The sequence below is a fragment of the Olea europaea genome, chromosome 3 (assembly GCF_002742605.1).
Source record: "Olea europaea var. sylvestris chromosome 3, O_europaea_v1, whole genome shotgun sequence".
Taxonomy (NCBI): Eukaryota; Viridiplantae; Streptophyta; class Magnoliopsida; order Lamiales; family Oleaceae; genus Olea; species Olea europaea.
The window spans coordinates 22,621,503-22,647,130 of record NC_036239.1 but is presented as its reverse complement, the minus strand read 5'-3'; the positions used below and the strand labels follow the sequence as shown (position 1 = coordinate 22,647,130).

The 25,628-nt window shown below is 33.5% G+C and overlaps 1 pseudogene; it reads right to left on the bottom strand.

Annotated features, from left to right (window-relative positions):
• Positions 1-4,159: 4,159 nt before the first annotated feature.
• On the bottom strand, positions 4,160-12,764 carry LOC111380141 (annotated as a pseudogene).
• Positions 12,765-25,628: the final 12,864 nt, after the last annotated feature.

The following is a 25,628-nucleotide window of genomic DNA, read 5'->3' as shown; positions in this document are numbered from 1 at the left end:
TAACATACATTCAATCTCTCATGTGTCTCAGTTAAAAAAGGCTGAATGGGAACCCCAAGTTGTCATAGATATTCTGACACACTTGACTGAGAGTTTGGAAATGTTAGTGGAACTCGAAATGGTGCTAGGAGTTCGGCCAGGAACATGAAGTAATATTAGAGGCATTGATGTGTTAATCCAGTGGAAAGGACTAACTCCTTTGGAGGCAACTTAGGAGCCTTATGACCTACTGTAGCAACAGTTCTCGGAGTTTCACCTTGAGGACAAGGTGACTTTCGTAAAGGGAGGAGGGGAGTATTGATAAGCCCCCTATTCAGTTAACATACAACAGATGCAAGAAAACCATAAGGTCAGAAAAGGAAAACAACTTAGAGATACTTAACTAGCACGTGGGAGGCTCTAAAGTCGTTAGCAAAGTTTTTATGGAGCCAAGTCTATAAAACAGAGCTAGAGGGAAGAGAAAAGATATGCATAAAATTGGTGGAAACACATAGGAGAGCACTGGACCTCTCGAATGTCCAAATACCCATTTGTTTATTTCAATTTCTTTATTGTTGAATTCCTTTAATAGCAAGAACACTTTCTCACTATTTCTTTTACAATTTATTGTGCTATAGTTCTTCCGTTAGTGAGCATAAGTCTTCCTTTACATATACTCGTGTTTGTCTAGTTTTGCTGTGAGTTATTAACTATAGAAATCAGCCACCAGTGTAGGAGTGTATCACCCTATTACCTGCATAATCAAAATCTGTGTAACCCCTCAAGGTAACACCCTCAAATTGTTTTCGATATTCAATTCATAGGTCACAATTTCCTTTAATATATCTAAAAAGCCACTTTAGAGCTTCCCAATGAACTTCACCAAAGTTAGACATGTATCTACTCAATACATTTATTGAGAATGCCAAATCAGGCCTAGAATAAATCATTAGATACATAATCGACCCCACAGCATTAGAATATGGCACTCTAGCCATTCTTTAAACTCATCTTCAGTTCTGGGACATTAATAATTAGATAGTTTGAAGTGATTTGCTAAAAGTAAACTCACACTTTTAGTATCAGACATTGCAAAACTTTCAAGTACTTTCAAAACATAAGATTTTTAATTTAGACTTAGTGTGCCCTCTCTTCCATTTCTTTTAATTTCGATACCTAATATTTTTCTAACAGGACCTATGTCCTTCATTTCAAATTCAAAATTTAATTTATCTTTAATTGACTCTATTTTCTTTATGTCATAACTTGCTAAAAGCATGTCATCCACATAAAGTAGAAGATAGAATGAATTCTCACCTCCATTTCATTTACAATAAAGATAGGTATCAAAATTACTTCTTTTAAAACTAAGTCCAAGTACAAAAGTATCAAATCTCTTGTACCATTGTCTTGGAGTTTATTTCAAACCATGAAGTAACTTTTTAAAGAAGGCATAATAAGTCCGTATTATTATCCACTTCAAAACCTTTAGGTTGTTACATAAAAATGGTTTCTTCAAGATCCTCATTTAAAAAAGCAGTGTTTACATCTATTTGATCCAATTTCCAATTAAATTGAGTTGCTAGGGCAAGTGTCATTCTAACAGTTGTGAATTTTACAACTGGAGAAAAGATTTTATTGAAATCTATTCCCTTTTTTTTTGAGCAAAACCCTTAGCCACAAATCTTGCTTTGTATCTAATGACACTCTCATCTTTCTCACCTCTTTTAATTTTAAAAAGCCACTTGAAATTTATAAATCCCTTTTTCTTAGGTCTTTTAACTAAGGTCCAAGTTTTATTCATTCTTAACGATTCCATCTCATCATTCATTACAGCTGGCCAATGCTTAGAGTCCTTGTTACTCATAGCATCTTTAAAGGACTCAGGTTCATTCTTAATGAACCCCTGAATAACAAGAAGTGATATTTCATCATCAAATCTCATAGGTGGTCTTATTTCTCTCCTTTCTTTATCTCTAGCAAGTTGATAATCATTCAAAGGTTGATTAACTTCAAAATCACATTCAGTTTGATCAGTATCATCATTATTTTGAATATCAACATCACTATTTTCAATCTGATCAAGTTGTAGATTATCATTATTAACTTACTCCACCTTAATTTCAGTTTCTCTTCCTTTATTTTCAGTCTGACCTATTTCTTTAGGGTCTTTTTCAGATTTCAAACAAGGCAGATCAGACTCATTAAACACCAGATTTCTACTCAAAATGATCTTATATCCTTTGGTCTCTCTTACCCAAAGTCTATATCCCTTTACCCCTTTACCATAGCCCAAGTAAACACACTTAAGGGTTCTAGGTTCAAGTTTCCCTTCAGATTGATGTGCAAAGGCTGCACATCCAAATATTTTCAAATTACTCAAGTCTACAGGTTTTCCTATTCAAACTTCTTCAGGGGATTTAAATTGTATAACACTAGCGAGGCTTCTATTTATGAGATAACTAGTAGTTTTTGCAGCTTCTCTTCAAAATAACTTGAGAAGACCAGAACCTCATAAAATGCACTAACTTTTTCAAGAATAGTTCTGTTCATTCTTTCAGCGAAGTCATTTTGTTGTGGGGCGTGTGTCACTATTCTGTGTCTTAGAATACCATGCAATTAACACAATTCATCAAATTCATAATTGCAGAATTCAAGCCCATTATCAGTCCTCAATACTTTAATCTTTTTATTGTTTGATTCTTAATCAAGATTTTTCATTCTTTAAAAGTATTACAAGTGTCAGACTTAAGTTTAAGAAGAAAGAGACAGTTTTTCCTAGAAAAATCATCTACATTTAAAAGGAAAAATCTGAAAATAGTATATGTGGGCACTGAAGCTGGTCCCCAAAGATCAGCATGCAAATATTCAAGAATAGACAAAGATTTATGCATCCCAAGCAAAAACGATAATCTATTTTGCTTTCCTAGTATGCAATGATCATAAAAACTGAGTATGTCATTCTCTTTTAGTACACATGTGAAAGGTGCAACCAGAGTCAAGGATCCACTCCTGATTAGGTGGACGGTGAACAACAATATAAACCTCATCTATGTTGGACGCATTATTATAGGCCAAAGTAGCACCACCATCATTGTTAGACTTATTCCTCAAATCATTATGTCTCTTATGGCAATTTTTGATAAAATGACCTTCACCTAGATAGTAAAAACACTTTTTACCCTTTGTCTTGTTTCTCATTTTATCTTTAAAGTTCACCCTCTTCTTGTGTCCTGATTTTTTATTGAAGTTGACAATTTTTGGATTTGGTTTGGACTTGGCCATCAAGGTTTCAAAGCATTTATTATTAGATCAGTAGATAGAGCCCCTCTACCATATTCAATAGCATTTTTAACATCACTATATTTATCACTTATTGAATTTAACAAAACCAAAACCAACAGATCTTTTGAGAGTTTCTTATCACAATCAGCTAGGTCACGGGATAGTCTATTGAATCTATCAATGTTTGCATCAAGATCAAGAGATGGTTTTAGAAGATACACTTTATTAGGCATGTAGTCAAATAAGTATCTTCCAATTTTTTCCACAACTCAACAACAGTTTTTGTCTCACCAATTTCTCTCAACACATTATCAGATAAATGCAAGAATATAGAACTCCATGCAATTTCATCAAGTTCAATTTTCTTATTTTCTTCCATAACATTAGGCCATGATTCATCAGTGGCTTTACCACATTTTTGTTGAAATAAAATGGCTCGCATTTTTTAGTTCCAGAGACTAAAGTCTCCTTTACCATTACAAATCTCCAATTCAACTTTAGTTGACATAGTTGAATCACAATTTGATTAATAACAGTGCAGGAAGATCACATATAAGTCAACAGTATATACAAATTTCAAGAACTCAAATTTCATACATAATAATCACATTTTAAAGTGTACAAACAACATGCAAGATATATAGTGCAGACTATTCAGAGAGATCTCAATAGTTCATTCACAACAAGAGTATGCAGTTTACTCAAGACAACAAAGTATCAAGTTACAAATGCACATATTACAAAATGCCATATACTATATATCGAGAACACATGCAAGAATCATAAAATGAGCATAAACTGTTGACTTTTATTCAAGATAGCCCTCATATTCTAGACAACTCGTGGTTTCTAGGCAAATGAACTACCAAGAAGTCTTCAATTTAGGAATTTAGTTTCAATTGCAGAAATCCCACAATATAAGCAAACCGTATGTACTGTAACTCAAGAAATGTGGAACAAAATCTCCAAAATCCCTTAGTAGGGTTTCAAGTAAATGACAGAAATCTACTGAATGTGTATAGAGACTTTCAGATCCGCTAGAACCAGAGCCAAGAACCACCTTCAACGTGGTCGAATACCATTGTTACGATAAGTTCAAAAAATCAGCCAACTTAGATCAACAAAAATTTGAAATAATAAATCACGAAAATGAAAGAAACATAAAAAACACAAATGAACACGGAGATTTTTGCCCCAAGGCAAACGGTTCAGAACTAGAGTTCCTACTCCCCTTTTGAGCTTTTGCCACTGGATGAAATCACTATATTAATGGAATCAAGAATCTATCTAGTACAAGCTTCTCGGCACTCAACAGAAGTCACACAAGATTTCACAAAATAAGCCTCAGAAATCATTACAACATTCGCTCAAGAATGGAGAACCAAAAGCTTATACAAACAATCACTCAAGATCTGTACAAGGCTGAAAATATTATCATTAAACTCGGGCTTTAATATTTGAAGTATAGAAGGGAGAAGACAAAGGACCACAAAGAGTTCGAGAGGTAGAGAGAATGAAAAATCTCGCACATAGAAACCCTAGGGTCGATTAAATATTGAAGCCACCACTAGAAGCCTTTCATCTAACGGTGTACAAGAGAACGCTTGGCAAGATCTGAAGCATCCGTTCTAATTAAGGAAGTCGTGTTTCCAGCAACTCGTTTTTGCCAAGAAAATGCACAGCTTGAATTATCAATAGACAACTCAGCCCACAAGCCCGGTAACAGTAGTAGTCTAGCCCAATCATCATTGTGCCACATAAATTCTCCACACTAAACATTTATGGTCATATGCATAGAAACAAAACAACATTGGTAGATGCATCAAAATAAGCAATCAGCAAATTATACGTCAGCAACTGGCCCAGAAGAGACGGAGACAAAGAGACAGGAAGAAGGCTAACTTCTCACTCCATCCCGAGACACGATGCGTCTTTTGGAGCTGTGGATAGGATTTTGTTCACGTGAAATCCGCAAGCGTACGGGATCGTTGATAATTAATAATAAAGTGAGTTGTGAGTTATCATCTCATGAGAAATAATTTTTAATTCTAGTTCACTAATTACTACTAAATTCGATGTTTTTGACACAAAATATGTGATTTTGTTGTTATTTAAACTAATTCTAAACTAAGAAAGCAATAAAAAATGTTTTGGCAAATACGTGAATGTTTGTCTTAGATTTGTGAATCCCCCCATTATCATTTATTTTAATTCTTGATTCGTAATACAGTCAATTTCATACTTCGTGACAATCGATAATATTAATGTATTTAATTCTTTTTCCAAGACAAATTAAATCTATTTTAATCACGACCTGATTCTATTCATAATCCGAATTCATATGATCAAAATGCATTAAATTATAGGTTATTTATGCAATTGTATATGTGATAAAGATAATTCCTAATTATATCTATATATGTTAATTTTGTTGCATTCTAAACTTATTGTAAATCTCCTAATATTATAACAAGTAACTAATTATTCAATTGGTGGCCAATCAATTAAATAATGCAATAGGTATGCAAAATCAATCAAGAAAATCAAGAAATAACAAAATTAATAGTCTTAAATCAAATCAAATATGCAATTGAGTTCATCATTTATTCGATACAATAGAAAAACTAGCATAACATTCTAATGATTAAATTATACAAAAAATATTGTAAAAATCACCCGGAAAGGAGAAATAATGAAGAAAGTGGTGAAATCCAATTTCTTGGCTTGAATCTTGAAAATGGATAAATATTCTTCAATAAACTCATATAATCTTCATCAATCTTGATGCTTGGCCTCGTTCTTCACCTCCAAAATATGTAGAATATATGATTTTTATGTCAAAAGGGAGGTTCCCCACAATTTACGCATGTTTAGGTATATATATGATGTCTATATATTGTTTCCATATAGAATTTTATCAGAATAAAGAAACTGGCTCGTCACAGAAACTTTGGCCCGTGCTCGCAAACCATATAGTCCACTGCGTGCACACCGGTCAATAATTTTGCTCTCGAGTTGGAGAAAAAAGGGTGGTGCGTGCACGCCATAGCTAGCCCTCGCACACGGGCCGTTGCTGTACGTGTCATCCCTAGACAGCTCTCCGTAATTTGGTCGTAACTTTCTCTTTCGAACTCCAATTGAAATGATTAAAAATGCATTGGAAAGCTTACTCAAAGACTTACAATTCTTCTTAAAATAAAAATTTTCCAATTCGAATGTTTGCTATCCGAAAAATGGGTCTCAAATTGATGTTAAAAATTTGGAGTGTAACTTCTTCGGCTGTAAATTGATTTGTGAAAATGCTTCAACTCCATTTTATTCCTTTGACCTCCAATTGCATCCAATTGATGTCATATGATCTTCAATCATCATTTTGTGATCCAAATCAAATATTGGATGTTTACACTTTGGTCCCCAAACTTTGGAATTCCTTCATTTTCGCAAATTTTTGTCCCTTTCTTCTAAATCCACTAATTTGCATTGATTTTAACCTAACAAATATAATTAACATGAAATTAGGCTATAAAATACCTTAATTTAATGGCCTCAATAAGTCTATAAAATACACTATCAGATTTCAAAAATATGAATTCACAATCAACCCATCTACAAACTGCACATCATGTGTTAGATCTCTCAGAATAAAAATAGAGCAAATATTGTCCAGTGGTAAAGAAAATTAGCTGGGATAAAATAAAATACAATTAACAGAGGATAACCACAATTCAAGAGAAGCTAGCATTTTCTAATAACAAATCTGGAAAGAGAGAAAATTCTGTAAACATAACTCAGTTTTCACGTCCATGAACTTTCTATTAAAGTATTCAACTTCAGTTTGATGGGCTTTGAACAAACGAAGTCGTGATTGATATGTTTCCAGCATCTTGATCTCTACTCTTGTATAAAATTGAAACGAAAATTCGAAGAGCAACAAGAGAAAATGACACGACATGATAGAAAATCCAAAGCTAATGATAAATGCGATCAACTGAACAGGGGACTATAATTTAAGAGACGCTATTGCTTTAGGTCTAAAATCAACTCTTAGAACCAATACTCTTCTGATCTCAACTGGAGTTAGCCTCCAAGTCATGGGCCTTAAGTTTTCTCCTCAGAAATCTAAAATTTCAAAGACCTTTTCTAAGTTTAAGATAGTCGCATCTAGGTGAGACAAGCAAATTTGTCTCTAACAATCCTCTGGGTCATATTGGAGAAACGGCTGACCAGTGTCCTGGCATCTCTGTCAACCTGAAGACCTCCAAGTTGATTGAATCGTTTTTGCATCATGATGACTTCAAGCCTTTTAACTATGAAGTCAATGATAAGGTGCACAAATGAGTCGTAATTGTTGGCTGTCATCAGTGGCTGAAGCTACGCCACTTTGGTCTCAACAGCACGGAGAATCCTTTGAAGCCAGGAATCATTCAATTCATTTTTTGCATATTCTGCTTCAGATAGTGTTGAATATTTGTTTAAAATCAATGGAATGATAATAGGCTAATTGTTGAGCTCAATTGTGGAATTGGTAGAATCAAAAGAAATTGAAAAATGGAAAATTTGATTTTTGCTTACGCGTACTACGAGTACACGAGATGTGTTTTGGCCAAAAAAGAATCAAATTTATCTCTCTACCTGTTCAGGGTGCACGGATACCTGATTTATGAAAATGGCCTCAGTCTGACTGAAGTACAAACATTGGGTATGTGTTGAAACAAAGAAAAAGATAATGGGAATCATAATATAGGGTGGTGTTCATTTACCTTTCTAAGAAGTTGAACACATCCTTTAATTTTTTTTAGAAAACGAATTCATCCGCATAGCATCAAGGACATCTTTGACATTTGGTAAAAATTAATACATAATAAATTACAGAAAAGATGGTGTATTTTCCAGTAAATAATGCATATTTAACAGTTAACTAAACGATATTTCAATTTCAACAGAAACCTCAGACATGTATCACAGAGTTAATCAAACTACAAGGATGTAATCACATTAGATGCTGGAGCAGTCCTAATCATTGACATCAAGACAAAATCGCAGGAAAAAACCACGCACATATATCACAGAGTTATTCAAAATATGAGAATATGACCATGTTAGATCCTGGGCCACAAATCTATTAGAAAAGTCTTAAGAATTACAAAAGCTTGTTCTAAATAGAGAAATGACTGTGGCTCTTCTACACGAGCTGGAATGTAGTTTGAACGTCAAATTGGAGACTGAAACTTGATCTTCTAAATGGTAATGGTCATCATTGTCTAAACTGACTTACAAAAAAAATGTAGTGTCACACATTAACCGACTCACATTCGTTCTTTGGCAGCTTCAAAAATGCAGCAGATGGTAGCGTTTTAATCCAAATTAAGTAAACCTACAATTATTACTGAACTGCTATTTCATTTTCGAATCGCTTCTCATATTTTCACCTAATTATAAAATTAAAATAGTAAAGAAACCAGGCATCTGAAATAAAAGAAGAAGAATATAATGGCATGTAAAATCTGCACTTACTTCTGCATATTGTTCTTCAATCTCATGACATAGTTTCGGGACATGCTACTAACATCCATGTTGTTCAAAGACGTGGTAATCTCAGCTCCAGTCTTCTGCACCCCATCACCTCCCAAAAATAGCTTTGCTCCTAGATTTAGCTCTCTCATCCAGGGGCAGATCCGTGCCTGGATTTGCCAGTGCTCTCATCTGTTGTTGCAGTGCCTCACTATATCCACCCCCCAATAAACTTAAGGCATTGCTCAACACAGAAATCACCGAGTCGATATTTGAAGTAGAAATTGCCCTCCTACAGCAACTTTGCAGCACATAAAACACGTCATCTACCATGGATGTTGTGAGACTATCAGGCACATGCTCATTGATTTTGATGACTTTCCTCACATTTTCCACCATAACTTATCCTTCCAAAATGATATAGTAACCAGTAACATCCTGAGCAACTTTACTGAAATTTCCACTCCTTAAAGCCTTTGTGGCTTGAGGACCCAATTCTGGATCCACAGAGGTCAAGCCCATTATTTTGGAAACCATGTACTAAGTGTAATCCTCACCCAACTGCATCAAAGACAGTATCTCTTCCAGATACAACTCAACCTCTCTAGAGTCAGGCCCTTCTGCCCCAGCTGAGAGCAAATTGCTCTTATATGAATTAATATCAGAAGTCAAATTTGCTAACTTCCTGTACTCCGTGTAATTTTTTAGAATGATAGATCCCCGTGAATCACATTCCATGTGAAGCTCGTAATTGGCATAAACAATGCCATCCTCACCGCACAAATTTCTCAAAATCTCATTATTGTTTTCTATAGGCAGGACAATGTCTTTGAACTAATTCATCAAACAAGCCACAAAGTTCACCTGATTGTTACTAATATTGTTTGATTACTCATTCAGTTCCACCAATTGCTCAAATTCGATCCGTGATCTCATGGAAATAACCTTTTCCAAGTAATTAACGTAACACCTGCAAGCCTTCTTCTTCCAGGCCAAGGGAAGTGTCATAACCAGCCAGCGGAAGGAAGCACCTGGGGAAGAAAGAAGAAGAGATCCCAACAGTTGCACCAGAATTTTGAAATTCAAGACGACATCGTTTTGTGCCCAATTTAATTGTTTTATGTGTCATACGTTTTATAATTTTGGGAACACGTTTTTGGCTATAGTTCTTAAACCGTAGGAAAGAATAAGAAGTTTTTATTTGGAATGTCTGATTTGTTTTCTTCCTTCCAACTCTCTCTGATTTTTCCTCCCTTCTTCTTCTAACTTGTATCTTTCTCTTCTTCTCTTCATAATTGTAAGTTCATTCGGTTCAATTAATACAGTTACAGCTTAGGTTGTTATGTCCTACCTGATTGTCTTTAATTGTGAGTAATTTATGTTGGTTCAATTGGTTTTGGTTGTGATTCAGCTCAACCATTATAGGGAGTGCAAAGCTTGATTAAACGGAGAATGGTGGGATACTTCCGCTGGTCTATAGCAGTCAAGATCCTCTTCTTGGTGATGCCTTACAATTGCTTCTTGTAGGAGAGGAGTTGCTCCCGCTGATCATACGCCGACGAGTCTTTAAACTTGGCGCCAATTTGGAGGAAGGGCCGGATGTAAGATGCAATTGACTCGAAATACTCCGATTGAAGTGACTTCTGAACACAATCGAGACAACTCAAGCGGTCGACAATAGCATCGATACGTAGAAGAGCCTCGTTGACTTGAGATTGAGCAAGATCAAGCTGGCGCACATTGGTGGATACCTGTTCAACGGGGAGGAGGTGGAGCTGACATTGGAGAGCATGTAAGCAAAATCAGCTTTGATAATATCAAGAACCTCTGGAGATTTGTGGAGGCTAGATCAGGGACGGATCCATGATTGGATCCACGACTGGACTACAAAATTTCAAATTGGGCTACAACTTGGAAAAATCTTTTTTACACATAAAAAATTGATTTTTTACCCCAAAAAAGTAAAAAATACCTTGAAAAAAAAAAACTCTTGGACCTAGTGGGAGCTACAGCCCAGCCCCCCCAATATCCATCTCTGGGCTAGATAGCTGGCGGTCCAAATCGGAGTGCTGAGTCACCAACCTACAGAACTCCTCTACTCATGTGGCATAGCAAGATCACCTATCATGTGTTTATTTTTATATTTCTCGGAAGTGCACTAACAATGTCCCTTATTCAACTATAATGGCAAGCTTCCTATAACTTTTTATTGTGCTGCGTTTGATTGTCTAAGCTTGCCGACCGCATGTGTGGGGACGACTACCTTGGGGTGTCTCGTAACCTCAAAGGCCGAACGGGCGATCCGTTACATGGTATCAGAGCGTCTTCACTTTGAATGTTGCGTTGTTGGTTTACCTAAGCTAACGACATACGTTCCTGTAGAGAAGATTTTGGGACCACCAACATGTGGCAAAGCGGCTGACAAGTGAGTGGAATCAACGATGGAAAGCTACGAGGAGGACTTATATTAGGGGCATGTGTTATGTAGTTTTATCGGCTGCATTAACCTTTGTTTCGCAAGGGCATGACCTATGCATTGTTGTAGAAATTGCAAAGTGGGGCATTTGTTGATGCTTCAACATACGTGGTGATGTATCGACTAGAAGAACCATCCGCTTAGGAACTAATGTAGAGGTGCATACGGTGAAGGCGATGTTGAAGGCGACATTTATGAGATAGTGCGGGAAGAGATGCAGGGAGCATTGTGGACGCCCGCACATCAAGGGGGTGATGCTACAATTGTGGAGAAATTTTCGGACCCACTACCTTGGAGAATACAAGGTAGGCAGAGGCGAAACACATGTCCGCTGCGAAGGCATTAGCGGATTGAGTGGGGGAGTGAGTCATGGACCTAGAGAACTCCCCTACCCATGTGGCATTGCAAGATCGCTTATCGTGCGTTAATTGCTATATTTCTCGAAAGTGCACTAATGATGTCCCTTATTCAAGTATGATGGCAAGCTTCCTATATCCTTTTACCCTGCTGCATTGGATTTTCTTAGCTTACCAACTGCATATGTAGGGAAGGATAGCTTGGGGTGTCTAGTAACCCCAAGGGCCGAACGGTCTGTCTGTTAGGGAGAGAATGGTCTCAAGCTCGAGATCAAGGGCTTGCTAGTAGGCTATGTTGGAATTATATATATATATATATATATATATATAATTGGTTTTGATCAATTCTTAATTATTTAAGTGGAATGTGTTATTTGGTGAATGAAAAATTGAGTCAAATTTAAATCACTTAAATACGTGAATTATTGAAAAATTATGTAGAATATTATGGAAAATTCTAGAAATTATTTGGTTGAAAATATATCTTTCTATATGAAATATTGTGACTTTTGGCATTATCATTTTTCAAGATATGCGTCTCTTCAAATATAGAGACTAATTCCAATAGTTGTGTCTCTTCCATAGTTTGGGTCCTTTGAGGTAAATATTTTCAACATCTATATATAGACCCTAAGTGTTTATTCATTCATTCACTTCTTAATTGCATTATCATACTAATGCATATTCATTCAAAATTATGCATTTATTTGGAATCAGCCTTCATAAAGAAGGTTCAAAACATAATAAGTAGGTTCGTTGGTCTACGTAATTTGGAGTGCTCTTATTGTGAGACGTTGTCGGTGTATCTTGGGATATGAGTGCTAGAAAGTTGTTAGCGACAGTGTGGGCATTATCGTATCGACCAAATTCATATTCATGAATTTCTCTTTTCTATGTTATGTATTTGATTTTGGTAAGCCAAAATTCTGTCCAATTTTATGCACATAAAATGTATGTTATTTAAATATAATTTATACACATTTATTTTTCTAATTGGCTATATATTCATGGAGGAAACGAGTCATGGCTCCTACATTTGTTAGCTCCCGCATGTAATCCACTGCCTTCGCCATCCCGAATTACACCACTGATGAATTGATAGCGGGGGAATTGGTGGAGTTGTCATCGTCTCGTTCCAATCTTAGTGTCGCTGGCATTGGCCTGTGAGAGATAGATCTGTCATTGCTAGATGGATTGAGAACCAAGATCGAACAAATGGTTCACTTCACGTTAAAAATTTAATTAAATAAATAACAATTTTGTTGATTTTTTAATACCCAATAATCTCCGGCAATGATGTTAAATTGATGTTGGATAAATTAATTATTGACACCTAAGATTGAGGACCCAACCCTCAAATAATTTGGACCGTTGGAAGCAACATAATTAATTATTATTGCTCATGGCCCGACTTCCACACTCATTGGACGGCTAATATACGTTGGCCCACTTAATTTTATTGTATTGGATTTGGCCCACACTTTGACCTAACCTAACCTATATTTATTAGCCTCCTTGGTCTCCTATGATTTGAATGTGTATTTTGGTCTTGTATTAGAAAAGAAAACTCTCTACCTCTTTCTCTCTCGGCTGATTTTCTTCGTTTTCTTCAAAGCCTTTGTGGTTGAAAAACACCATCTCAATTGTGTCCTTAGTGGTTATAAGGTAAAGCAGCTGGAGTGTGAAAGATAGATTGAGGTTTGGGTCGTGATTTGGTTGGGTGTTGTGAATGTTGGATTGGTATACTGAGCCAAAAAATTCACCAATTGAAGGTCGATTATTTAAGAAATTTGTTATGAAGAGAGAAAAGTGAGGAGAATATAAGAATCAAAATTTGAGTATGTATCATTAAAAATCAATGTCCTATATTTATAGAGTTCAAAATAAGAGGTACAATTGAAATAAAATAGATTTTCTAATAGATAAAACTTTTCTATATATCATGATAATACTAAATAATCATCGATAACTATATCATTATTTTATAACACTCCCCTTTGAAGATTGTTTTTACAATAACTCTCTCGTTAGAAATCTTGTTTGATAAAAACCAAGTGGAAAAAAAAAATCAAACAAAGGAAAAAGAGTAAAGTTAATTATTAATATTTTGGAGTAAAAAGAAAATTTTGACTCATTGAAACCTTGACAAAAAACCTAGACTGAGGAAAAAATACAGCTACTCCTCCTGATGAAAATCACTGAAGATTTTTGAGTCAACGCATTCCAATTCTTTGAATGAATTTAGTGAATGTAGATGTTGACAATGTTTTTGTGAATAAATCAACCACATTATCACTTGAGCAAATTCGTTGATTAGGCAATGTTTTTGTAAATAAATCAGTCACATTATCACTTGAGGAAATTTGTTGAATATCGATATCCCCATTCTTTTGAAATTCATGTGTATTAAAGAAGTTTGAAGAAATATGCTTCGTTCTGTCACATTTGATATAGCCTCCTTTAAGTTGTGCAATACAACCCGTATTGTATTCATACAAAATTGTTGGACTATCTTTTGTTAAAATTAATCTGCATTATGCTTGGATATGATGAGTCATATTCCTCAGCCATACAAATTCTCAGCCTACTTCATGGATTGTAATAATTTCAAAATGACTTGAGGATGTTGTTGTTAGGGATTGTTTCATAGATCTCTATGATATAGATGTTCATCCACGTATAAATACATATCCTATTTGTGATTAAGCTTTATGTGGATCAGAAAGATAACCTGCATCTACATATCCCACTAAAGCAAAACTTAACTTTTGAGAGTAAAATAATCTTAAATCAATAGTGCCCTTAAGGTAATGAAAAATATGTTTAACATCATTCCAATGTCTTTTAGTTGGTGTAGAGCTATATCTTGTTACGATGATATTTACTAAAAAAGCTATGTCGGGTCGAGTACAATTTACCAGATAAATTAATGCTCCAATTGTACAAAAATATGGTACTTCAGGACCAAAAAACTTTTCTTCCTCTTCAAGTGGATGAAATCGATCTTTTTTAACATTGCCAATAAATGTGCATTATCCATATGAAAGCATTTTAAGACTTTTTCTCTATAAATAGATTGATGAACAAGTAATCTTTTGAGGAAAAATTCAATCTGCAATCCAAGACAAAATTTGATCTTCACAAATCCTTCATCTCAAATTCATTTTTCAAATAATCTGTAGTTTTGTTGAGCTCTTCACGAGTTGCAAATAAATTTAAATTATCAACATAAACTGCCAAATTTGCAAATCCAATACCTATTTTCTTTAGAAAAACACATGGACAGACATTATTATTTTTTATAATCCTCCTTCAACAAATATTCATTAAGGCAATTATACCACATGTGTTTGGATTGTTTCAATTCGTATAATGATTTTTGCAATTTAGTTGAGAACTTAGTTCTTGAGCATGTATCATTTGTTCCTGGCACTTTAAGTTATTCGATGACTTTCATAGATACGTCACTATCAAGTGAACCGTACAAATAGGCAGTTACTACATCCATAAGGCGCATATTAAGTTTTTGTGATTCAGTCAAATTAATTAAGAATATAAAAGTAATGGTATCCATTACAAATGAATATGTTTCCTCGTAATCAATTCCTGGTCTTTGTGAAAAACCTTGAGCTACTACTCATGTTATGTATCTTGTAATTTCATTATTTTTCATTTCTCTTTCGTACAAAAATTCATTTATATCCAACAGGGATTGTATTTTCAGGTGTTTGAATTACAGGTCCAAAAGAATTCAATTCCGCCTGTGCAACTTATTTCCATTTTGGCCAATCATTTTCCATTTTGACCGTCTTTAACAGAATGTAGTTCATGATTCTCATTTTTTATAATATCAAGAGCCACATTAAATGCGAAAATATTATCTATAAAAATATTACTCTGTTCCCATAATTTATGAAATAATATATAATTTATTAAAATATCATTATTTTTGGACACTCATAGTTCTTCAATATTTGATTTATCAATCTTTTTTAATGTGACTTCTTTCAAAGTTTTTTGTTGGTTTTTTTTTTTTTTGCATTTTTCTTTTTCGAGGTACAAAGTCTTTTGAATCGAGGTACAAAGTCTTTTGATTTATCAATCTTTTTTAATATGACTTCTTTCAAAGTTTTTTGTTGGTTTTTTTTTTTTTGCATTTTTCTTTTTCGAGGTACAAAGTCTTTTGAATCAATTGGTCGATGACACTTCTGATGTATTTGAGATTCATTTGTTAAAGCAGATTATCTTGTAGGAACATCAATTTTTGTTGGAATATTTTTTGCTAGAATATATGACTTTGTCACTTTTCTTGTATCAAAAACTATAATAGGTAATTAATTTGTAACTCTTTGCAAATGAATTATTTTTTCAACCTCTTGTTCATATTGATTGCTGCGGGGATCAAAATGGGATACCTAATAATGGATGGTGAATAAGAACCAATATAAATTTCAAGCCTTCGTTGAGAACTCATTTTAGTATGTTGCGGGGTGAAATAGGGACTTGACAGTACAACCAAAAATCTGTATATGAGAAATATCAAGTTTATAACCAAATTCCAATTGCAAAGGTGAATATTAATAATAGTCAGTTGGTCTAATACGAATCAATGATGCAGCATGTAAAATGGCATGACCCTAAGCAGAAACTGGGAGTTTTGTTTTCACAAGTAATCGTCTAACAATAAGTTATAAACGTTTAATAAATGACTCCGCAAAATCATTTTGTATATAGATATAAGTATACCGAATGTTCAATTGCAATCTCAATTGACATATAATAATCATCGAATACTTGTGATCTAAATTCACTAGCATTGTCACGATGAATAGTATTGATTGAATAATCAAGGAATTGTGCTCGTAATTTTATGATTTGAGCAAGTAATCTAGCGAATGCTACATTTCTAGTAGAACGTAGGGAAACATGTGACCATCTAGTAAAAGAATCAATTAATACCATAAAATAACGAAATAATCCACATGGTTGGTGTATTGGCTCACATATATCTCCATGAATTAATATTATTGTATCTAGCATGAGTTGTTTATTATTCTACGCATCATTATAACTTTTGAATGTCCAAGTTGATCACGCCAAAGTATGAAACTTTTTGAATCAACAAACTTCTAGTTCGTAACATTATTTGATTAAACCATTTTTATAAATGTATAATACATGCCAAATGGGAATGAATAAAATTTTTCTTTTATTTACTTCTTGCCAAATACAAAAGATCTTATATAAAGATATTCAACATTATTTTCTTGTATCATCTCAATGTGATATCCATTGCAGTGAATAACTTTAAAACTAAGCAAATATCTTCTAAAATTACTAGAATAAAGTGCATCGTCAATATATAATTTTGTATTATTTGATAAAATGATACAAGCTCTTTCGTAGCCTTCAACGATATTTGATGCACTTGATACCGCATTAACATTATTTTCTACTAATGTTAAATCTAAAAAATATTTTTGTCTTGAAGAATAGTATGTGTACTTATATCATTAATCAAGTAGGTGTCTTGACAGCCCGTCACGAATCTATAAATATAACAAAATAAATATAATTTTTAAAAAACTTGAATTTAAATTTAAAATGGTAAACATAATTCAATACTATGAAAGTAACAATATATAGTTAAGTTTCAAATCTTTTTTGCAAATAGCAAAAACATAATTTCAAACTAAATTTCTAAAATAAAGGAAAATAATAGAAATATAAATAAACTCATCTATATCTTCCATCACACCACGCCCAATCAAATGGTCAATTTTCCCATTTGGATCGGTGAACAAATTGGAGAAATTCAAATGAGTCACATCAATTGGACCATCATAATAAACAAAATTTGTCTCCCATTTTCCTTTAATTTATTTTAGGTAGAGATCCACAAGATGTTTTTCTATATAATAGGTACGTGCCCAACGCCATTTTATTCCACATTTGAAACGACTTTCTTCGTGCTCCTTTTTAGATATGCTACTTTCGTTTGCTTTATGCCTTTTGAAATTATTATTTTGTTGTTGATAAATTTGTTGATTATTTCTTTCATGAATTATTTCACGTGCATGCCGGTGTTCTCCTCAAATCCGTATCCACATATAGATCCATGTCCTTATCCTTGTTTTAATATTGCATTTGCTTCAAGCAACGCCATACTATTTGCTTCGGGCCATGGTATAGAACCAGTTGAACATAACTTATGATTTTTATCCACAGTTCATTATTTTTGTTTAGCAACTAGTAGGCAAAATATAAGTGTTGAGTACTTTTTGAAACCACGCTCACGATATTGTTACTGCAAGAGCACATTTGAGGCGTGAAAGGTGAAAAAAAAATTTCTCCAACTATCTTCATTAGTGATTTTTTCTCCGTTCAAAATCAATTTCTGACATATTCTGGACAGTTTAGCATTGTACTAACTAACAATTTTAAAATCTTGCAAATGAAGGTGCATCCACTCATAGCAGGTTTTGGGGAGGACTATATTCATATGATGATTAAATCTTTCAATTAATTTTTTTCAAAGCAACTGTGGATCTTTCTCAATGAGGTATTCAAATCCAGTGTGAAGATGGTGACAAAGAAAGATGAGTCCTTTTGCAAGATCATGTAGGGATTCATTATTTTCTGCTTTTATTGTCTCTCTCAAACCTTTTGAGATAAGATGGATATCAGCTGATAGATAATTTTTGCCAGATATCTCAATTTTAGCAAATCAAGTTTTGTGATATTTGTCATTTGATTAATTAAATAATAAAACAAAAGAAAATGCAATTAGTTTTGAAGAATATGATTAAATATTACATAATAGTTAATCAAGTAGTCAATATCAATATAACATAATTTATGTATGTTTTCTTTAGGGACAAACACTAATTCTGAATAGTATATTCTTTGAAACATGTGCTAATTTGGGAGTGTTGTATTTTACTATTACTTCTTCAAGAGCGATATGTAAATATATTTTTTTGGAATATTAAAATTATAATTTATGCTCTTAAGGAGCAAGTAATATTCTTCTAAAATATTAATTAAATATTATTATACTTCAAGAGCAACAATGAACTATTTGTAATAGACAAATCTATGATTAATATTCTTTTGGAATATTAATTATAAAGTTGTGCTACTTCTGGAACAACTACAAGATAAATCATTAATTTAAAGATAATAAAGAACATTTAAAAATATTTAATCAGGTTGAAGACTCAAAGAATATTCAATAATCATTGCAAATGTATATATTTTTAAACATAAAGAAAAATAAAGCATTGAACATATTCTATAATTATAGGGCACCAAATTTTGTGCATGTCATCTAACATCATAATAATAATAATAATAATAATAATAATAATAATAATAATAATCAAATACATACTGGTTGCAACATGTTGACGAATTGAAAAGGAGGTGGCGGGTTCAATCCTTCAAGGACAAAATAACGCGCTGTAAAAGTCCATAGTATAGAGAGAAATTGGCACTAATTATAGGGCACCAAATTTTGTGCATGTCATCTAACATCATAATAATAATAATAATAATAATAATAATAATAATAATAATAATAATAATAATAATAATAATCAAATACATACTGGTTGCAACATGTTGACGAATTGAAAAGGAGGTGGCGGGTTCAATCCTTGAAGGACAAAATAACGCGCTGTAAAAGTCCATAGTATAGAGAGAAATTGGCACGAATTCTTTAACACAAAATCTGTCAACTATGTGGTAGTATTTAAAAAGTAATGATTTCTTCCAAACTAATATAATGATGGCAGAATTAAAACTCATAACTTTGGCACGAATTGACAGCTTTAGAATTTTGTAAACAAGTTGGACGGATTGTATATATAAAATTCGCATGTTACCAAATAAATTTTGATACACGTGATGGATGATTATACTTATAAAAATTACTACCTTCGCTAAATTTTGAAAGATTTTGTGCTGATTACATGTTATAAAAATAAAGAAAATAGAAGAAAATATACGAATCAAAACTCAAGTATGTATTATTAAAACCCAATGTTTTATATTTACATGGTCCAAAATAAGAGTTACAGTTGGAATAAAATAGATCTTTTAAACTATGTAAGACATATCTATGTATCATGATAATACTAAATAATTATCAATAATTATCTCATTATTTTACAATAAAATTAAATAATTTTAAAATGAAGCCTTATAGTTTTTTTTAGGTGGAAAATAATTATTTTGAAAAAATGGAGTTAATTGTTTTAGTGCACAATCGGACTTTGGGTGACCTCATGTTTTACTCACTCTACTTCAACTTTCAATTCATCACCCATTGAACTTTACAGCGTTGTACTTCATTGCTCATTAATTACTCCTGTCACTGACGCCTGTACATGTGAAGAAAGGAATTGACGTGTGGCTATTAAATGCCACATCATGTAGCGTAATTTTTACTAACACACATTTCTTCTCACCAACACATTCGTATGAAAAAAATTGAAACCATAGATTCATCCCATTCATACCTTACAATCTCTCTATCATAAACCTTATTCCCAAATCCATCTCTTGAAATCTAACCTCCCAAATCAGAGATCCATTTACCAAAGCGCTGCTAATTGTCACTTGATAACAAAGGACTAGAAATTGTGCTTTAGGCTTTAGACATGTGCATATTATTATATTCTCTGTTTACCACATTTTTTGTTGTGTAGGAAAGAACAGGAAAATTTGCCACAGTTGTAGACTCCTTAGTTTAATTCTCTTAGTTGGGGGTGCCTGTTCAAAGTAAAGAAAATTTAATATTATATTTTTACCTTCTTTTAGTTATTCATTTTCATAATTAATTTTGATAAGTATGTTTTTACACACTTATTAAGTACTTTAATGGGCTATTTATTCATGAAATTGAGCGAATTCATATTCATAATTGTGTAATTGTAATATGTGTAGGCTAAAATCCCAAATTAGAGGAGAAAATGGCTAAAGAAAGGAAAAGGGGACCAAAAGTGCACTAAAACATGAATCTGGGGACTAAAGTGTACAAGTGTCAAAAGTTTAGGGATCGAATGTTGCAAATTTTGGAGGGTGTGATTGAAAGAAAATTCAATCTTTGAGGACTAAAACGTACAAGTTCAAAGTTGAGGGACTAGCTTGCAAAATGGGAGGACCAGAGCTGCAAATTATGAAAAAGAGAAGTGGCGTAGTAGCTCTGCGATGCCACGGCTCTGTCCACTGTGGCGTTGCAGCTCCACGGGTGTTTGACTATATTTTTGTAGTTAGAGAATATTTAATTTTGTAGCTACAAAACATTGTATCTGAACCATTTAAACCATTTAAAAGGCAAAATTGAACCATTTTTCTCCCATTTTTCATTCACTTGAAACACTAGCATACAGAGAAAAGGAGAGTGAAAAGAATGAGAGGAAACACTACACCAAGGAGAAAAATCTTGAAAGAATCAAGACCAACACTAAGCAAGCTTCAAGGATTCGAGCAAGGGACGGGTTTATTACATTTGTCTTGTATTTCTTATTATTTTTTGTCAACTTTGTGATGTATCTCTTTAATCTTTCCAATTTGTGCCTTTTAAATATAATGGGCTAAGCATTTTGATGTTGGGATGAATGAGGAAGCTTAACTTAACTATAAATTTCTTTATCTATTATTTCTTGTATTTTTACCATTACTTTAAGTGCATTATCATTATTGTGGCCACTATGTGATAATGTCTAGTGATTTGTGTGATTATTGAGAAATTGTTGCACATTTTAGACAAGTTGGTAGAAACCCTAGGTTCTTGTGGAAATAGAGATATACTCCTAACACTAGGTAACATTTTGAGTTATTTGCATTGATATTTAATTCTTTCGATTGTGTTTAATCGACATAGAGATATAGAAAGTTAAACCAATTGATTAGGGTTAGTTTCACTTGAAAAAGGTAATTAGCAAAAATAGGAAAATCGGCTTTTACAAGTTAAGTGAACAATGTTCTGTTGAATTGTTGTGAGAAATTAATATAGTGACGGCCAAGTTAAATCATGAATCCCAACCCGACTAAAATCCAACTCTTATCATAATTGCAATTGAGTATTTATTTGAATGTTTAGAATCACTTTCTTTTCATCTTTAAATTCAACGATATTAATTGTGTGTCGTGACCATTATTTTAATCAACTCTCATGTAATTGGAATAAACACTCTTCGAGGGATTGACTCAGACTCAAAAAGTCTACTTTATTACTTGTGAGCGACCTATACACTTGTGGCGTAGTATTCTAACAAACAACGTTGCTGCTCAAGGGTTATTAATACATTTGTTTAGCACAACCTAATCTGACTTTTTAATGGTTAAAATTAACCTAAATGAACCGGCTTTTTGGCTCAAACCAACCTAAACCAACCTGAATTGGTTTGATTTGATTGATTTGGTCAATTTTTCGATTTCTTTTGCCTGCCCCTAGGCATGAGACTGGTTTTTTAATACTAAGCGTGAAATTTTCTATGTCAAAAGCATCCAAATGGTACTTGATGTTAGATATTTTTCATTATTTTGCATGTATTTATTTTTGTTTTGCGAATGATTTGCCGCCCCAACTAGTGTCTGCTGCTAGGCAAAGAGACTTTTATTTTCAGAAGTCTTTTAATAGGTGCATCTGTTCGTTTTTTAACAGTCACCTCCAGTAGATGTATGCAAATATTTCAAGAGACACACTTATTCAAACGGTTGCCTCAATTTCTATAAATTCTGGGTGAATTCTCGTTTGCAAAACACATTAAAAAAATTTATTCTTCTTTCTTTCTCTTGGCATAAATCAGTTATTTTCGAGTGTCTTCTTTATTTGATCAAATAGTCACAATTTGAATCAAACGTCTCCATTGTATCCTGAGAGAGATTTTCTATCATATCCCAGTTGCGACTTTGTTGGATAGGGGAGAAACATCTCTTAAAAGATAACGTTTTTTCGTGCCTTGGAGTTCATTAAGTATTCAGATTTCTCTACATTTGTCTCAACACTTGATGCTCTTAAATTGGCAACATTATCTACAACAAAGCTTAACTAATTGTATTCTCCAAAAAGCGGACATTTTCCTCGCAAATCCAACTAAAGACAGTGGGTTTTCAACAATAAAGAACAAAATGAAGCCCAGACAAGAAAAATTTTAGGGATTTTTGGGGGAAGATTTTGCTTTCAGAACTATAGTGGATTGAAATTATGTTTCATTTGATATACCTTAGCGATTCCAACGTGGTAGCCAACTTGTGTTTTTAGCACGGCATGTCATCATTTAACAGTCACACGTCGATTCCGTCCTCCATATGTGCAGCTATTAGTGACGAGAGTAACTAGGTGAACAATGAAGTGTAACAGTGTAAAGTTCAGTAAGTGATGGGATACGAGTTAAAGTACGTCGAGTAAAACGTAATGCTACCTAAAGTTCGGTATGCGTTGAAATAATTAACTTGAAATAATGAAACTCCCTCCCAAACACACCGTGATGATATTTAGGGTTTAGCACCCGCCTTAATCTTCCTCCCAAAATTTTTTCCTTCTGAATCTTTATTTATCATCCAATGTTGAATATTTGGTTAACATCGTCATCATCTTCCTCGAGATTCTACAAGACCAAAATCAACATTCAGAAAGAACGTCCATTGTTCTCCTCTTCTGCAATTTTCTTTCCCTTTCATTCTCAGTTCCTCGCCATTTCTTTTTGTCATCCTTTTCCTCACTATTTTCAGAATATTACTCAAATTTAAACATCCCCTTTCTTCTTTCTCTCCCATAACACCAAGACTGAAATCCCCACTTCCAGTGCCTTAACCCAGTATAAAAATGGGGATGAAGTCTCAGACCAAGATTTTCTTGTTATGACATCATCATCCTGCCAGCTTTACCTGTGTAATCTTCCCAGAAGTTGTGGCATTTCAAAACTTCATGATATTTTCAAACCTTGTGGTACCGTTCAATCGGTCGAGGTAATTTTTGTAACTAATTTCTGCCATTTTGGTACTCCAGAATTGCTGCATTTTATCTTGTAAAGCTAGTTTCTTTATTCATGTGATTAAGATTTCTAGGAATTCTGAAATGGGTGTTAGTCGTGGATGTGGCAATGCCACCATGAGTTCGGTGGATGAAGCCAAGGCTACAATTACTACTTTGGATGCTTTTGTGAGAATTATCTGCATTTAACCCTTTACTTTCTGGCTTCTACAACATTTTATAGCTTGCTTAGTTATTTTATGCTTAAGATATATTGCTGGCTTGAGTGTGTATGAATCAAGAATGTAGGTGGGCGTAAAATGCAGGTGATGTTTGCAGATGATATGAACAAGGAACTCCATTCATTGGGGTTTGGTACCAAGGAAAAATTTGATATTTGAAAGCCCTCACAAAATTTTTTGTGGGAAATCTTGCTCGGTCTGTGAACCCTTCTGATTTAAGAAATCTATTTAGTCAATTTGGGACCGTGCTTGATAAGTGCGTTTTTATGCACTTATAGAACTCACAAACAGGACTAAAATATGAGAAAAGGGTTTGAAATGTAACCTAAATTCATTTAATTCTTGGATTGTAGGGTTTGTTGATGGACTTGATGGAATTTGCGAGAAAAAGAAGATAAAAGGACCAAAATGAATCAAAGTGATACTTTAGGGATCAAAGTGCAAATATCCAAAAGATGAACCAAAGGAGAAATCAAAGAATTGATAGTTCCAAGTACCAATTGGAGGTTAATATGAGATGATGGAATAAAATAGTCGAAGAAAAGAGGCCAATAAACAAGAAGATTGAGTTTGGGGACTAAAACTACGCAAAATGAAAGTTTATTAAACCATGCGGTCGTATGGTGTTATTTCCATGCGGCCATATAGTCCCCAATAGGGAATTCAAACCCCAAATTTGGTTCAACCATACGGCCGCATGGTTGATAACCAGCAGTCGCGTGGTGTAAAATTCTGGGTCGATTCTGTAGTTTCTTTTTTATGTTATAACTCTATTGAAAGGCGATTTGGACGTGAGATAAAAGCCTGGACTCATCAGAATTAGGGTTAGAACACATTGGAGGAGAACAAAACACTTCTTGGTGACCAAATTGAAGGAGATCAACAAGAGATTTCACGAAGAATATCAAAATTTCATCAAATTTCAATATTCGATGATGTTTTATTTGCAAGAATTCATATGTTCCTTTAAATTATCAATGTTAGGCTAAGTTTTCTCATGCTTGGAGATTGATGAACTATGTAATATGATTTTTGGATTTTAATTTTTGCAATTTGACAATTAAACGAATATGTGATTATTTGAATGATCTATATATATTAATTTTGTCCATGATTGAGTGCACGTGATTATGTGATGTGTGGTGATTTATTTCTTACATTCGAGGGAAGGGAAATAGATTTGACAAGGTATAGATCATTGTAGGGTCCAATAGGGGATAAAAATATATTTCTATACTCTACGTGATTCTTTAATTGCTCATAAAACCTCATGCATTCTCATGTAATTACATCCGTCATAGAAATATAAGCTGGTGGTACATAAGAATAAGTTCGATATTGCTCGAGAGAGTGTGTTGGATAGACTTAGGAGCATTGAGTCATCAATAATCAAATTGTGTTGTTAGATTGTGAAATTAGGGTTTCAAGTGATTATTACATAGGAATTCTTGATCCTAGTGTTTCTAATTTTATTAAATACAATCAATTTTGCATTCCAATTATCCTTTTGCGATTAATTTCATTTAAACACATAGTTTTCATAATCAAGTCATTTAGCAAAATTAGGGTTTTCATAAATTAGGGTTTTCTAAGAATAAATTCCTATTTTGATAAATTCGTTTTGGTTAAGGCTTAGGTAGATAAATTAAATTACTCAATCTGTGAGACGATATTCCTAAACTTAATATTCCACTTTATTACTTGTTAACGAACCGTATACTTGCGATTTTTTTAAATCAAAAGGAAATAATTTCGTGAACATGTTTTTGGCACCGTAGCCAAGGATTGAGTATTCG